The following is a 16,125-nucleotide window of genomic DNA, read 5'->3' on the forward strand; positions in this document are numbered from 1 at the left end:
TGTGTGTGTGTGTGTGTGTGTGTGTGTGTGTGTGTGTGTGTGTGTGTGTGTGTGTGCACGTGCATATGCTTGTATGAGGAGATCCTAGATCACTGGGATCCATGTATAGGAATCTTCTTGGAGGAGCATATTTTCCTCTGGGAAGTTTATGATGGTACTAAGTTTACAGTCATTTGCAGACTTGGTCAGCCATAAGCCCTTAACATTAGCCTGACCTCTAAGAAGTTAATATAAAAAAGGATTGGTCCAAGGGCAGAACCCTGTGGTACACCAGGAGTGACAGGTCTTTTGGAGGAGGTACAGCAGCATACCATAATTTCCCAAGTTCTACATGTGAGCCAATTTGCTATCAAATGAGTAGCATAAGAATTTATATTTAGTTGGGAGAGTTTATCTACAATACTTGAGTGTGTGGTGGTGTTTAGTACATTTATGAGGTCTAGATATGCAGTGTGTACTGATTTTCCCTCATCCATTGCTTCAGTATCCTTCTCCAAGACGCTGAACAGGATGAGTAAGTAGGATCTGACCCTGACAAATCCAAACTGGCTTGGGTCAAGAGTTTATAGGTTACCTATGTCCTTATTTATTATTTTCACAATGATCCTTTCCATAGCCTTATAGATTTGGCTGGTCAAGCTTGTGAAGGCTGCCAGCCTAGCCAGATAGAATTTTGCAGATAATTCTGTCATTTGTAAATATGAATGTAAACTACAGGCTTCTTGTCGTAAATGTAAAGAAATAGTGTAACATGTAGAACTGGAAATAAATGTGACAACAGTGTAGTCTACTGACCAAAGTAAAGCATGTGGTGACCCTTTGATGTAGACAGTGGTGCCGAAGGGTCTAGATGAAGGAGTTCTTGCTATTGTTTTAACCAAGAGTTAAATTGCTAGATTTAAACATGTAAATGTATTTTTATTGCTGTTTCCTGACCAGCTGCAAGATAACAAAAGGAGATGTTAAGAATGTAAATGCAGTTTCTGGGAACCCAGGGAAGTGTGAAGAATGATGCAATGTGGAGCCTGGGAACCCCAGGAAAGTGTGAAGAATGATGTAATGTGAATCAGAATTGCAATTTCAATTTAAACAGAGAGAACCAGAGAGGATTAAGCATTTTTGTATTGACCATCCAGCTCACAGCACTGTCTTACTCATATGTAAGTTATCTTAGACTTGTGTTTTCTCTTAGAAATAGCTAGAAACTAGAAAGATTAGACTAAGTGTTTTTTCTGTGATGTCAGAACTGTACTGCTGAATTATTTTAAGTATTTCTCTGTGATCTCTGAATTTTTGACTGGCACTGTATAGTAAAAAGCATTGTCTTGTGTTTTAATTACTTATTATTAAATATTTTAAACCCTTTTAACTGTGGCTGTTTTGTGTAGAGATAATTTAAGCTCTAGAATACATTGCATATTTATAGTGATTACTGTACCAAGTCACTCCAATAAGCCTTGACTGTTTAGTTATACTACCAATTGGATAATAATATTACACAGTAATAATTGAACACCATTTTAGGGCTTTGAGTAGCTGATAAATATTAGTGGGTGGTGGCAAGTGGTACTACTGTATAGTCTGGGTAAAAGGGGCACAGCTGGAGAACCTGTGCCCGCCTTCCGCAGGAGTGTCTGTGTGGTTGTATAAACTCTTCTCAAAGTGTGTGTGGGTGTGTATGTCAGCTACTTGGGCAGGGACACGAAGCCCTGGTTGGACAGAGAGGGTGCTGGAGGTTTTAGCTTGCCCACTAGGCTGAGATCTAGACCATATAGCTGTGCCAGTGGGGAGACTTATTGGGGACCTGGAGAGCAAGGGAGCAACCAGCCCTGGACTGACTGTGATCTCTGTGTGCTCTTAAGGGAAATTGCACTTTACTGTGTGTATTTGTTATCCTTTCTTCATATATGAGACGGACTCTCTGGTGTTAGTGGTGAGGATTGAGGCTCCTTGATTGCTGGGCCAGGGCACGGGTGTCACAAAGTCTATGGGTCAGTTGATGCCTCACCTCTGTGCAAGGTGATGACTGTTGCTGTCATTCATTTATCTGGCACAAAGGTTGTTTGAATGCTAATGTTGAACAGCCTCTGTAGGGGGTCTGGCAAATCCTATTTCAGGCTGACCATTTGGCAGCCTGGTATGTTATCTGGCCCTATATAAGTAGTATTCTTGGCCTTGGATATTGCCATGAGGACTTGCTCATGAGAGATTTGAGGGAGTGTAGATGACAGTATGTGATCTGGGAACATACGATGAGAGATGGGAATGATGTCCAAGCTGAATTTGTCCACTACTAGACTGGCTATGTCCTCTGGGTCTGAGTATATGATACCATTCACTATTAGCGACATGCAGTGCTGGGCATTGTTTGTGAGGTTTCTAATATACATAAAGATGATTTTGTGGTAATCCTTCACCTGGGTGGCTATTTTACCTCATATCTGGCTTTGGTTGATTTAATCATGGTCTATTAGCAAGAATATTTCGGCATTTTGAGAGTTAAACTTATTTTTATGTGCATTGAGTTTTTGTCTTTTGTTATATAATCTGCTTGCATCTAGATTCTACAACAGGGTTTTATTTTTAAATTTGGTGTTGTATGTGCTTCCAGTGGAGGACAGATGCATCTATGCAGCTACTTACATGTGCACTGAATTTGTCAGTAAAGTATTTCACTTAAGCAGTGGGGTTATCAGATTGGAAGTGGCTTTTGAATTTAGCCAGGTCATCACTCTGGTTTAATAGATTAGGGACTGGAAGATGCATCCAGCTTCAGTTTTATGGTGAATGTGACTGATCTGCAGTCCAATTTGACGAGGGATGAAGTTAAAAATTGGTAGGGAGCAAAGCTGTCCCATATTGGTAAGAACCAAGTTCAGGATATTATTGCCCTAGTTGGAACAATACCTAACTGCCCCAGGTTTGTATTGATGAAGTCCAGAAATTTCTTTGTATACAAGTCTGAAGATGTATAAATCTCCCAGGTGATGGAGGGGTAAATGAGGTTGAAGGTGTATGAGAATGGTGTTTGGCTTAATGCACAGAGGCTCCATACATATAATTAAGTAGGAGGAGTGGGCTATAGTTACCTATGATGTGATAAGGGGTTTGATGAGAACTAACTGGCCAAAGACAAATTCCAGGTCATTAACTTGTCTAAGGAGTCCAGAGCTGAGATGTTTTTAAGAATATGATGAAAACCACCTAAACGTGTGGTAAGCACTGAAGCCCTGTAATGACAGAGTGCTGTCAATGGTCTTGTATCATGTGTCGGTGATGATGCATACATCAATGTTTTCTGGGTAAGAAGTGATTGTTAAAAGTGGAGGTTTTTGTTTAGGCTCTTAGTGTTGAGCACCAATACCTTTATATCATCCAGATTCTGTTATGTTTTGTAGGAACGTTCCCACTTTAAGGACTGTTTAGCATGTTCCTGTATTTCAGGGTGTGTCCTTATTTTCAGGCTTGGTTTACCACTTCACGTAATATTTGAAGCTGTCTAGTACACAGAAAACCACACATGACGAACATACCAGTGGCAACAGTAATTTAAAGGATAAGGACAGACATCTTTTTCTGAAGCAAAAATAAATTATCTTGTGTGACAGAATTTTGTGATACATTTCATTAAACCGTGCAGATCTTGTACTTTCTCTTTAATAATGTGCCTTTAATTTAGTTTTTCCATCATTTTTGTCGCTCTCTGTTTTTTAAACATGTTTCTGAGTAGTATCCCACATATTGGAAACAAGAAGAGTAATGTGCTACTTGCTATTCAAATTTTATGCTAATTAGAGTCCCAATTTTTGGCTGGATGTTCCTATTTCTACAGGGCTTTTGCTTCTATTTGCACTGTCTGCAGGTTAAAAGGTATGTTTGTTATGTTTATAAGACTGATGTTGCCTAAAAAAGGCGCTATATGGAGGACAAGGATTTTAGAACTGGAGGGATATGTGCAGGCCATCCTCGGAAAAGCATTTAGGACTGTCTACCATCTCCTCTCAGGATGATATACATTGTACTCCCTTTCAATAACACCAGAAGCTAAGTTGATTTAAGTCAGTAATCTTTTCTTTATACAGTGGCATTATTCTTGGTAAAGGTGGAATGCTGCTGAAGGCGTGGTTTGTACTAGGCTTGGACACATATTCCAGGAGCTCCATCAAATCTCTCTTCATATACTGCAGGAAGGTGCATCTCAATGCCTTTACATCCACGTGCATTATGACTGAGTCATATATGGCCCATGTAGTGCAACGAACTGAGTGCATGCATGATGTAGCAAATCCAGTCCTCTATGACCCTCTTGTTGCACAGATTGGAGTCATCCATCACTAGGATATTTGATTCTATGGAAGTTTGCCTTATAGGCTTTTGAAATTATACAATCTGACTCTTAGGTGCATGTTTCATGGCGGATACTGCCTGCGTTGTGTGTGAGGTTGCCCTTTCCCTGCTGTAGTGCAATTTTGGAGTACGTATATGTAATTAGCACGGTGTGTAGGAGCAGTCACCAATATGGGGGGTAAAAAAGGCTTATTCTCCTGGAAAAACATGATCTTTCATTACTTTGTGTGTGTGTTCGGATTTTGACTTTTTCTTTTTATAGCTATGTTCTTTCAACACTCTTTTGAGCATTCGCTCTTAGCGGCACACTGATATATACAATATATATATATATATATATATATATATATATATATATATATACAGTAGATATATATATATATATATATATATATATATATATATATATATATATTTTTTTTTTTTCACACACACACACACACACACAAACAATCCCATATAAATAGAAAGATAAACTCATAAAAAGAGCAATGTTCCATAATCTACATACTCACATACTAAAACCCCTAGTCTATACAGTCACAGTTATTATACTGCTTCTTCTTTCAGCCCTTACCACTTGCCATATTCAACTTCAAAACAACATCTCTCCTCCATGGCAAACTGCAACTATTAGCTATCACATGATACCACTAAACATTCACTTAGCTTCATACCTCTTTAGACCCTTCCACACTATCACCTACATAAACTACAGTCACTTAAATGTAAATCCCATACCTCTGTAAAACATATTAAAATAATCTGTAAGATTAACAAACTCTACTTACATATACTACGAAAAACTTATATGCTGTGGTGACATACACCCCAACCCTGGTCCTAACACACTAACCAATCCAAACCCCGATTAGCTTAGTCCTCTACTCCAGACAAAATTCCTCTCTCCTTTTTCTTAACCTGAATGTGAGAAGTATCTTAAATAAAGTTCACGGCCTTAATGCCCTACTAGCTCTAGATAAACCTGAAACTGTATTACTTACAGAAACCTGGCTAAAACCAGAAATCAATAATAATGAAATAGCAGCACCAGGTTACAATATCATAAGCAGAGACAGAAAAGGCAAAAGGGGTGGGGGTGGCAATATTATTCAAAAAGCATCTCGTCCTAGAACAACTTGATGTTAATATTCCAGACATCGATAATGTAGAACTCATCTTTACAAAATTAAAACCAGGTAACAACATTACTATTACGAAAAACCTACTAGAATGGATCTCAAACTCCCTTCCTCAAGAAAATATTTTATTAGGAGACTTTAATATAAACTGGCTTAACTGTTCCAGCTACAACGCATCAAACCACATTAACCTCCATGGGTTTACCCGATTTATCTCATCCCGCACTAAAACTGATAAAACATCCAAACGCCAGTCCACACTGGACTGGATTCTTATATCTGAGCCCTTCCTCTCATACCAAACTGGCTGTCTGCCCAACAGTCTTAGTGACCATCAGCCAACCTACATCCTTAGAACTAGAACTCACCAATTTAACCAGATAACCTTCAGAGTAGTCAGAAACAAAAATAACTTTAAACCTAATGGCTTTATCTCCACCCTACAATGTTGCAATTGGAAGCTACTGACAACTATCTCTTGAAGAGGCACTACACTACTTTAACTTGACTTTTTTGCAAATATTAAACCATCATGCACCCACCAGGACCAATAGAATAAAAGCTAATTATGATCCCTGGCTAACTAAGGTAACTAAATCTACTCTCAAAGACAGGGACAAAGCGTGGATACAATTTCACAAAAACAAAACCTAATCAACAAAAGAAACCTACTTAGAACTCCATAATATAGCCAGGAAACTCATTAAACTAGACAAAATTAACTACTACTAAAATCTGCAGGAAAAACATGCTCACAAACCACAAAAATTCTGGGCTGCAATAAACTGTATACTTCATCCAGGGAAATCTGCTACCCCTACACCAACAGCAGTAAACAACCATGATAAAATTCCCACTCAGTTCAATAAATATTTCACCGAAACAGTTCAGGCCCTTGCAGATACCCAAAATAATACTAGTTGCCCTACCCTAGCATCCACACAAAATAACACAAACACACAAAATAATATCTCCCACTTTAGCTTGCACCCAGTGTCAATCAAATTTATTTTAAAACTCCTCCATAAACTTAAACCAACCACCTGGCCGTTGATAATTTACCCAGCTGAATTCCTTCAGCTAGCTGCCAAGGCTATAGCCTATCCTGTTGCTATTCTCATTAATAGATCTAGATCAGAGTACCTACTATATGGAAACCTCCCATATAATACCACTACACAAGGGAGGTAACTCCTTAGAACTCAATAACTGCCGTCCAAATGCTATTCTATCACTCTTATCAAAAATGCTAGAAAGAGTTGTTCACACTCAGCTAGTGGACTACCTTCTAAAAAACAATCTATTCTCTAAACATCAGCACAGCTCTAGACCGTTCCACAGTACAACCACAGCACTAATGTCCTTTTCCAACACAGTTAACCACCACAGAAACAAGGGGCAACTAGTTTCCACCATATTTTTAGATCTATCTAAAGCTTTCGACGTGGTCAACCACAATATGCTTCCTAATACACTATCCACCCTAAACATCAGCACCTCCTCTATCTCATGGTTTAAAAGCTACCTATCGGGATGGCAGCAAGCAGTAAAATGGCAGAACCAACTGTCCTCTCTTTTATCAGTATCCTTAGGGGTCCCTCAAGGTTCCATCCTTGGCCCATTACTCTTCTCTCTATTTACCAATCAGCTCTCATCCTCCACACCCAATGCCTCGGTAGTACAATATGCAGACGACACCACGCTCATATGTGCTACCCCCACATCAGATGATCTTTACTCCCTAACCCAAAATTGCTTTTTGTTAGCTGAGACCTGGTTCACTAACTCCCAACTTATTCTTAACCCAAATAAAACAAAACTACTTCTTTTCAGCCCATGTAGATCCCCCCCAAGTGACAACTTTATTGTAACAAACCATGATCACCCTAACCACCCACACTAAACTGTTAGGTGTTGAAATAGACAACAACCTAAGATTTGACATTCACACAGCCCAAACTATCAAGAAAGTTCACAAAAAACTAGGACTCCTCTAGCGTAACAAGCAATTTCTCACTAAACACCTACAATAGCTAGGACACATCTGTTATCTACCCTCCTCTATGCAGCCACAATTCTAACTAACCTTCACGAAGCTGACCTAAACAAATTAGAATCTTGTTATAACAAAATCGCTAGGTTTGCTACAGAGAACTCATACAGGATCCATCACTGTGTATCTCTCAAACAGCTAAACTGGCTTGAGATGCCTCAGCTACTGCAACTCAATCGTCATTGGCACACAAGTTATACTACTACCCTGATAATCTAATTCTACCTTATACTACAACAAGACCATTAAGATCTAGTACCCAAACCTCCTAGATGCCATCAAGTATAATAATGATGCTGGAAAATCTCTCTTCAGCTACTCTATTTCTAAAGCTTCGAATACTCTACCTGGCCACCTGACATCTAATAGCTCTGCTACACAATTTAAAAAACTCCTCAAAACACATTATATGCACAACTGGTTATGCTCCTGTGACTCCCCAGGGTAAACACTTACTTAATCTATTTTCCATCTAAATCCAATGGGCCTCTTACAAAATCGTGCAATATCTACAGAACTAACCCTTTTGTATTCTTGTATTGATCCAAAAATCTCTACTTTTTTTCCCCTTAATCATTATGTTCACTAATAATTTATTTTTCTAGTTTCAAATTCATAGTGCCCAGTACTCTGTTATGTTGCTTCACCCTTTTTACTTAGTAACAACTTGACTACCTACAACATCTGACACTGCCACAATGAGTGAAACCTATATTAACACCATTAAAGTATTGATATATGTGATTGCTCTTCTAAGTGTGATTTCTATAGTAGTCCCATCAATATTATTCTTATGGCTGTATATTGTTTATACCATGTACTGCATGAGATTATGAGTTGTGTGATTCTTCCTGACTGATATATCTTATCTGAAGGTGTTTAAAATGTACCACTTGATATTCATGGATTATGCTTGTTTGTTTCTTCCTGACTGATGTATGTATGTAATCTGGAGCTTTTCACCCGGGCCTCCGCTGAAAATGGGCTTGTGTCCAGTCGGACTTTCCCAGTGAACAAATGTAAAATAAATACTAAATAAATAATAAAATAGACACTGAAATTGAGTTAAACAACAGCACTGTCTTTTTTTCAACTACGTAGAACTGGTGATATTGTGAACTCTGATGAAGTGACATGATAATAGATTATCATAATTATATACAGTCACTATATATTTCAGATTAGCCATAAACATACGGTTACAAAAACAATTGCTCAGTTGAGCTTTCTCATACCTGGAGAATTATATTTTCTGCACCATTATTTTTGCAGCTTTATCTAGATATTAATTCCCGTTTTAAAGCCGTCCATGCTTGTACAGAGCACATGGCAAATCAAACTGCACTTTGGTCACCTATCACAGTAGGAGCAGATCTCTGGGGCACCTGCAGAACCAATCTATGCAATGAATCACTAAAACACTCTAGTTTTAATTTGATGGGATCTTATCCTTCTGTCCTTAACAGGTTTGTAATTTATAGAACAGGGTGACATATTCAAATCACAACTATGATATAGTTAATACTCACTGTACGTCATCTGCTATGCTACTGAAAGGAAAGGCTTCACAGTACAATTTCCAAGTATATTGTGTGCTTATCAGAAGTGAGAAAAGCCAGCAATATGACATAGCCTCAGAAATGCATTCACTGCATTTTCTGTATATTACCGACAAAGACTTCAGGCACCTTGATAATAGCTTTAAAAAGAAAGTAAACTACAAGAGAAAAGTAGCAGCTAAAAAGTGTTTGCATGACATAATATTTGAAAGCCTTCTTAGAAGTAATGCAGAGAAGCAGCAGAGTTAAGCATGGCAGAAGCAAACAAACATTTTTAAATTAAAACTAATTAAATGGAATTCAAAGTGGAAAGTTTGCCCTTAGTCGTCTGTGCATATAGGGTTAATCATTTAAAACAGAAAACGCTACAACCCCCAAATATTTAGTTCAAAAACATACTTTGAAACTGCATACAGCTTTACTGCAGTGCATTTATAAATAATCAGTTGTGTACCATCTTAAGGTTTTAGTGACATTTTCGAACTAAGACAGTCTTGGTAAACCTCCAGAGTTTGGTTAATTACAATGTGCATTCTTGTCCTTCCCCAGGAAAAGGTTTGACTACTATTTAACACAGTGTGGCAAATGGAAATACTGTCAGCCCAGCTATCTGGAATTTTGCAAATAATCATGTAATTTGTGAATATCAACATGATTCCTATGCTTGTGTTACAAATATATTAGAACTGTATGTCATATAAGATGGTTTGTATAGACATGTGTGCTGAAGAGGTATGTTGTAGAGTACTTAGGTTAAGAGATGTGTCCACAGTGTACCCTACTTGAAGAGAACAGAAATGTACATAAACTATTGTCAATGTGTAAATGTATATATTTTAACAGTGGAAACTGGAACATAGAAAGTTAACTTGCAAAACTTCAGAAAAATAGTTGAAATTAAATTATTTTATAGCAACAGGAGACAATGTCTAGAAGTAGAAGTTTTTTTGTATTGTCTTTAAATGTGGAGGAATGTAAATTAATTTACGACTTCCACCATTTGCCTTAGATCTAAGAGAAGTCCTTATTTATGTATTTTAACAGGTAGATGCTAAATACTACAGTTGCATCAATAGTTTTGCCTAGGATAGTCAGATGACAACAGGTTATGTCATTCTGTAAGTATCCCAGCAGTAATATTTGGAATAGTAATTTAAGAACTCTCAGAGAGAGACTAAGCATTCTGCATTTTGTCTTTGACCTGAGAAGAACATCCACTCACCACATCTCCCGGCATGTTGTTCTGTAAGTACGTTAACTAGAATACAGTAATTTCTCTTAGATTCAGACGGAAATATAGTGAAGTATAGCTTAGATGTTTTCTTTATTTATTTGACACTGTCCTGCAGACTGTCCTGCAATGTTGTTTTAAATATTTCCTGTGATTTTACACTCTGGTGTCACTGTGAATACATTTACTATTGTCTTCTTCTTTTATTATTTATTATTAAAAATACTTAAACCTTTCAATTATGGCTGGTCTATCTAGAGATATACAAGTTCTGGGAGTACTTGCATACTTATTTGGTGACACTGCAGGCCACTACTAACAGCCTTGTTCTTGGTCAAACTGCCATTTGTATGGCTAGTAATATTAAACAGTAAGATTGGACACCCTTTATTAAGGGCCTTAAAGTAGCTGATAAGGAGTGACTGGTGGCAGCAGAAACTACCTTATAGTCTGGGCAGAAGGGGGCATAGCGAGCAAACCTGTGCCAGCGTTTCCCAGGTGTGTGTGTGTGTGTGTGTGTGTGTGTGTGTGTGTGTGTGTGTGTGTGTGTGTGTGTGTGTGTGTGTGTGTGTGTGTGTGTGTAAATCAAACCTCAAACAGTGTATCATGTCATGTACTTGGCCAGGAACACGAAGCACTGGTTGGACAGACAGGGTGCTGGAGGCCTTGGCTTGGTCACTCAGCTGAGATCTCAACTCTATAGCTGTGCCAGTGGGGAGTCTTACTGGGGATTTCGAGAAGGAGAGAAAAAACAGCCCCAGACTAACAGTGGTCTCTGTGTGCTCTTAAAGGAAATTGCACTTGATGCAGAGAGCTGCATGTGGAAATAGTGTGTGTGCACCTGTCATCCTCCCAGTGTGCAAGTCCCCCACTGTTGCCAGTGGTGAGGATTGAGGCTCCTTGATTACTGGACCAGTAGTGGGGTGTCACACATAGATCTATATTTTAATAAAATGGTGAAATATCAGCTAATTGAACCACAAACCTGAAAACTGAAATAAGTCAAGTAAGGCCAGTAAACATGCCAAAATGCCTTAAGAATTTAAATTTTATTGTAACAATGAAAATCCTAAAGCAGTCTCTCTGTACACATGCCAAAATGCCTTAAGAATTTTAATTTATTGCAACCACGAAAATCCTATTTTATATATATATATATATATATATATATATATATATATATATATACATATACATATATATATATATATATATATATATATACAAATACACATATATACAGACACACACACACACACACACACACACACACACACACACACACACACACACACACACACACAAATTTTTCTTTAGTATAGTGCCCTTCAACATTTTGGTACCTAGAGGTTGCAATGCACATTGGGATTTATTTATTTTTTACTCTTCCATTGGTTTTAACCTGTTTTTAATACATCTGCAATATTCAAGTTTTTTACTCATAAGTTTTTTTATACATAAGTTTAATTATATGTTCATCAGCTTTTCAACAATTATTCTCAGCCTGTTTTTAACATATATTTAAAATACCATTAGGACTGTTCCTTTAAACCTGTTTTTATAATTAATTATTTAATTGTTTAATTGGATTGCTTTTCATTTAATATGAGTACTTGGCATTGCAGTTTTTAGTTCTGCAGAAGTCCGTTTTTGTATTTAGTGGACGAAAAGCATAGTGTTTCAATTTTGTGCTTAAAATGTGTTATTGTGGAATTGCCAGTTTGTTTCTGTATCATTCTGTCTTCCTTTCTGGAGCTGGCAGAATTTCTGTTCGACTCCATGGTGGGTTTTTATGCCTTATTTTTAATTTGTTCAGAAAAAAAGAAACCAACGTCTCTGAGAAGATATGCTTCCATACTGTCAGGTCCCTTTGACATGAAGGCAAACCACTTGAGGAAGGAGTCGGAGTTGAGCTGTCAGGTGTCGATGTTCCGAGGGGCAGATATGGCTTTGACAACTTTGGAGTTGACTCCAACACCCCGGATCTGGGGCTGACACTACTGCACAGAGAGTCATCTGGCCCCAAAGTGCTCAGAGGCAGTTCACTCAGAGATGCTACAGGAGTCAAAGATACAGTGGTCTTTGGATCCAGTGCAGACAGCACTGGGATCCTTGGATCTGACTGCTCCAAAACTAAGGGTCAGATGATGAGAAGGAGTCAGAAAAGGTGGGGTAATACCCTCACTGAGAATTCCAACCCTGATGAAACAGAGGGGTCAGAAAAGCACCCCCCCATGAAGATGCCTCTTTCAGCAACCTAGTGAAAATAATTTTGCAGCATGGGGGATGGTTCACTGAAGACCCTTCTTGATGCCTTCAGTGCATGTTGATCCACAACTTGGGTGGTACCCTCTCTGGACACCACTGTTGAAATGGAATTTCATTACATTACATGGATTTGATTAAATATAAGTAGAAAGGGGGACACTATTTAAGACTTAGTTAAAGCTTTAAACAAAAAAATGGTAATCAATTTAAAATCACAAAATAGCAGTAGCTTCAGAAAAGTTGGAATTACAGTCATATCAGACTCTTTATGGATTGTAATTATAGTCTTAGTCATACCTCTCATCCTCTTATTGTAAATAATCTTTGCAAATGCAAACATAATGGAGGACAAGGGCCCCAAAATAGGGACACTTTTTAAAAAAAAATGATAGTCTCAAACTGAAATGTATCATTATTTATTGACTTCAATCCTCAATGATTTGTCAGAAAAAAAACACACATTTTTTTAGGAACAGACCACAAATATGAGGCAAAAATCTGAACATTCTGTGTAAATCTGGACATCTGAGAGATATCTTCTTATAAATACAGACAACACTCAATATGCCAGATCCCTTTCAAATTGTCCAGTGCTGAAAAGATATTCACTAAAAATGCACCTTCCAGTTGGAACAAACTTACTATCTTTTAACTACAACTAAAAGACTATTTGATAAAACAGCATGGTTTGTAAGTATATAAAGTGAGGAACCATTATGAATACTGTTTTCTGTCAATCTAATTTAGCTCTTATATTTAGTGAAATGCTGGAGCCACAGTGGTGCAGCAGTTAGCGTTGTTGCCTCACAGCCAGAGGTTCTTCCGTTCGATTCGCGGCTGGAGCACCTTCTGTGTGGGGTCTCCATGTCCTCCCTGCGGTCGAGTGATGTTAAAGACATGCTGGTAGGTGTGAGTGTGAATGGGTATGCCTTCTTTGAAGGTTGGCCGTCAGGCTGGCAACTCGGCACTGTAAAAATCCACTGCCAATCATTAGCAGACCGGAGTTCCGCTGTGGCGACCCCATAACCGGGAAAAGCCAAAAGACATTACTATTTAGTGAAATGCTGTTTTGGAATTTAACTGTAAGCTAATTTGCTCTGTCAGTAACTAACTGTACCTACCTGAAATTTCAAAACTATCTGTTCCTGACAGTTCAATAATGTGCTATATCTGCAACTGTCTTACTGCCAATACCAATGTAAGTGTCTACATCAATAGTTCCACATTCTGTTGTATGTTTATTTGTATTGTCTGGCCTCTCTAGCCTGGGCTATGACTGAAAAGGTTCCTTGTATCAGTTGGTATACTCAGTTAACTAATGTTAAATAAAATAACATAAATAAACACATTAAATAGATTAATTCATTAAATAAAATAAATACGTAGTATCTCCAAAGGGACTGCACAGAATAGGAACTAGGTGTAGAATTCTAGCTATATCAAATCAAATAAAATCTATTTAAATTTCAAGAAGCAACAAAAGGTTACACTTATGGAATGTATATTTGTGGTATTCAGAAACTATTATGAAAACATTTATAAAATAGATAAGGAAGAAGAAAGCTTAGAGATATCTTTTTAAATAATAATATGACAAACTTTCAGAGAATATTACCAGAAGTCTTACAAACTTTTACCTGACCTAGAATTATGCAAATTAATGCATTCATCAGGTGCGGATGGAATAACTGTTGAAATTCAAAAACTATTCCCAAAGATACTATTTATTAAAGATGTTTTATTAAAATTCAATATGAGAATGTTATTGCCCCTTCCAAATATGTAGTCTAACAGCTCCTAGGACAATGATATAACTTTATGTGCATCTTACAAGCTAGTTGTGTTATCATATATTCTACTGCCAAGTATACAGTATATTTTTATAAAATGTTTCATTAATCTTATCCAGTAGACTAAAACAAATGCTGCCAACTCTAATATATAAGGATAATACTGGACTTTTATTATTAGAAGATAACAGAAGATACTGTTGAAACTGGACTATTATTAATCATTTGCACAAACATTAATAATAGTGATGTGGTGGTAAATAGCTTAAACAAATATCTGATCCCTTAAATTTAAATTACCTACTAAAAGCAATAGATTTTTATTTTCTACATTCTTTAAAGCATTATTGAACAATTCATGAAAGAACATTAAAACAGAAGTATATGATTCCCGGGTGATAGCAAAAAAAAAAACACTAAGCAAGATTATTCCCTTTTCAGCTTTTGTTTGCTTTAGCTATGGAACAATTAAACTCCATCTGACAAAATGATAATACTGAAAGTTTCAGACTAGTTGAATGCAGTTCAAAATTGTTACTGTTTAATGAATGGCATATTACTGACATTATCAAATGTTAATTCATCCATAGTGTATGTAGATAATACACTGAAAGGCTTTGAAAGACTAAGACAAATAATCATTCTACTAATAAATCATAAAGTAGATCAATTTCTGAAAAACATGTACAAATGTAATTGGGAATAAAACAATAAAATGCCTGGGAATTACATTATCTAAAAAACGTAAATGATATCATTCAAATAAACTACAAAAATTTTACTAGAGATTACATATGGTATATTATTGGCATTATATATAATGTATGTGTGTTTATCTATACACATTGGAAGAAGATATTCTTACGTCTGAAATATTGCAATGATACTGTTACCAAAAATATTACTTATAACCCAAGCTACATCATTAATGTCAAGTAAAATCATATTACATAACATTTTCTTACATTTTCTTTGGCATCGAAATAAACCTACAATGTTGTTAAATGGCATGTTAGATCATTGGAGAATGGAGGAATAGATTTTTTTCCAAATAAAGGACCTTGTGCCGTGGACCAGTTTTCAAAGTGATAGTACACTGGTTGTACAAAATTTACTCTGTGAAAAGGAAAATAAAACAAAAAGCTTTAATGCTATGTACTGAGAAAAATATTTACACGTTCAAATCAAAATTTAAACTTTATAAATAATACAATGTTGTGTATGTGTATTCCAGTTCCTACAACTTCTAAATATATAAATATTATATTGAAATCAGAAACCAAACACACTGTGTAGAAACATTTACAAAAACTAACAAACAAACAATGTCTACTTCAAATAACAGCACACAGGAGACTTGAATCTAACATTAAGTGCTTTTGTCCTTTATTATTTTAAAAACTTTGTCAGAAATAAAACCATGTCCCTTGAACCTGAACTTAAAACGCATGCCATTGAAAAACATAACTAAAGAAAGTCAATAAATACTTCATATCTATTTACCTGCTGATATTCTCAAAGACAATGTATAAAGTATAGAAATACGAATGCAACAAAATGTTACTAAAAAAAAAAAAACATTTTATATTAATAACGCATTTAATCCAGGTTTTTAAGAATACTAGCAAGTAACTGGATAAGAAGTATTTATTGGCTTTCTCAAATCATGTGATTTAGTGGCATAGGTTTTAAATTCAAGTTCGATGGACATGGTTTTATTTCTGATGAAGTTTTT

General features: G+C 36.6%; 1 long non-coding RNA gene across 1 annotated transcript in view; it reads right to left on the reverse strand.

The window, feature by feature from the left end:
- Positions 1–16,125, reverse strand: part of LOC122796384 — a 253,484-nt gene that overhangs the window by 186,284 nt on the left and 51,075 nt on the right. The window contains exon 2 of the long non-coding RNA XR_006363968.1: positions 15,356–15,506. This is a non-coding gene — a long non-coding RNA (uncharacterized LOC122796384). The remainder of the gene's footprint in view (positions 1–15,355; positions 15,507–16,125) is intronic.

The sequence above is a fragment of the Protopterus annectens genome, chromosome 1.part0 (assembly GCF_019279795.1).
Source record: "Protopterus annectens isolate FY-2018-M chromosome 1.part0, PAN1.0, whole genome shotgun sequence".
Lineage (NCBI taxonomy): Eukaryota > Metazoa > Chordata > Ceratodontiformes > Protopteridae > Protopterus > Protopterus annectens.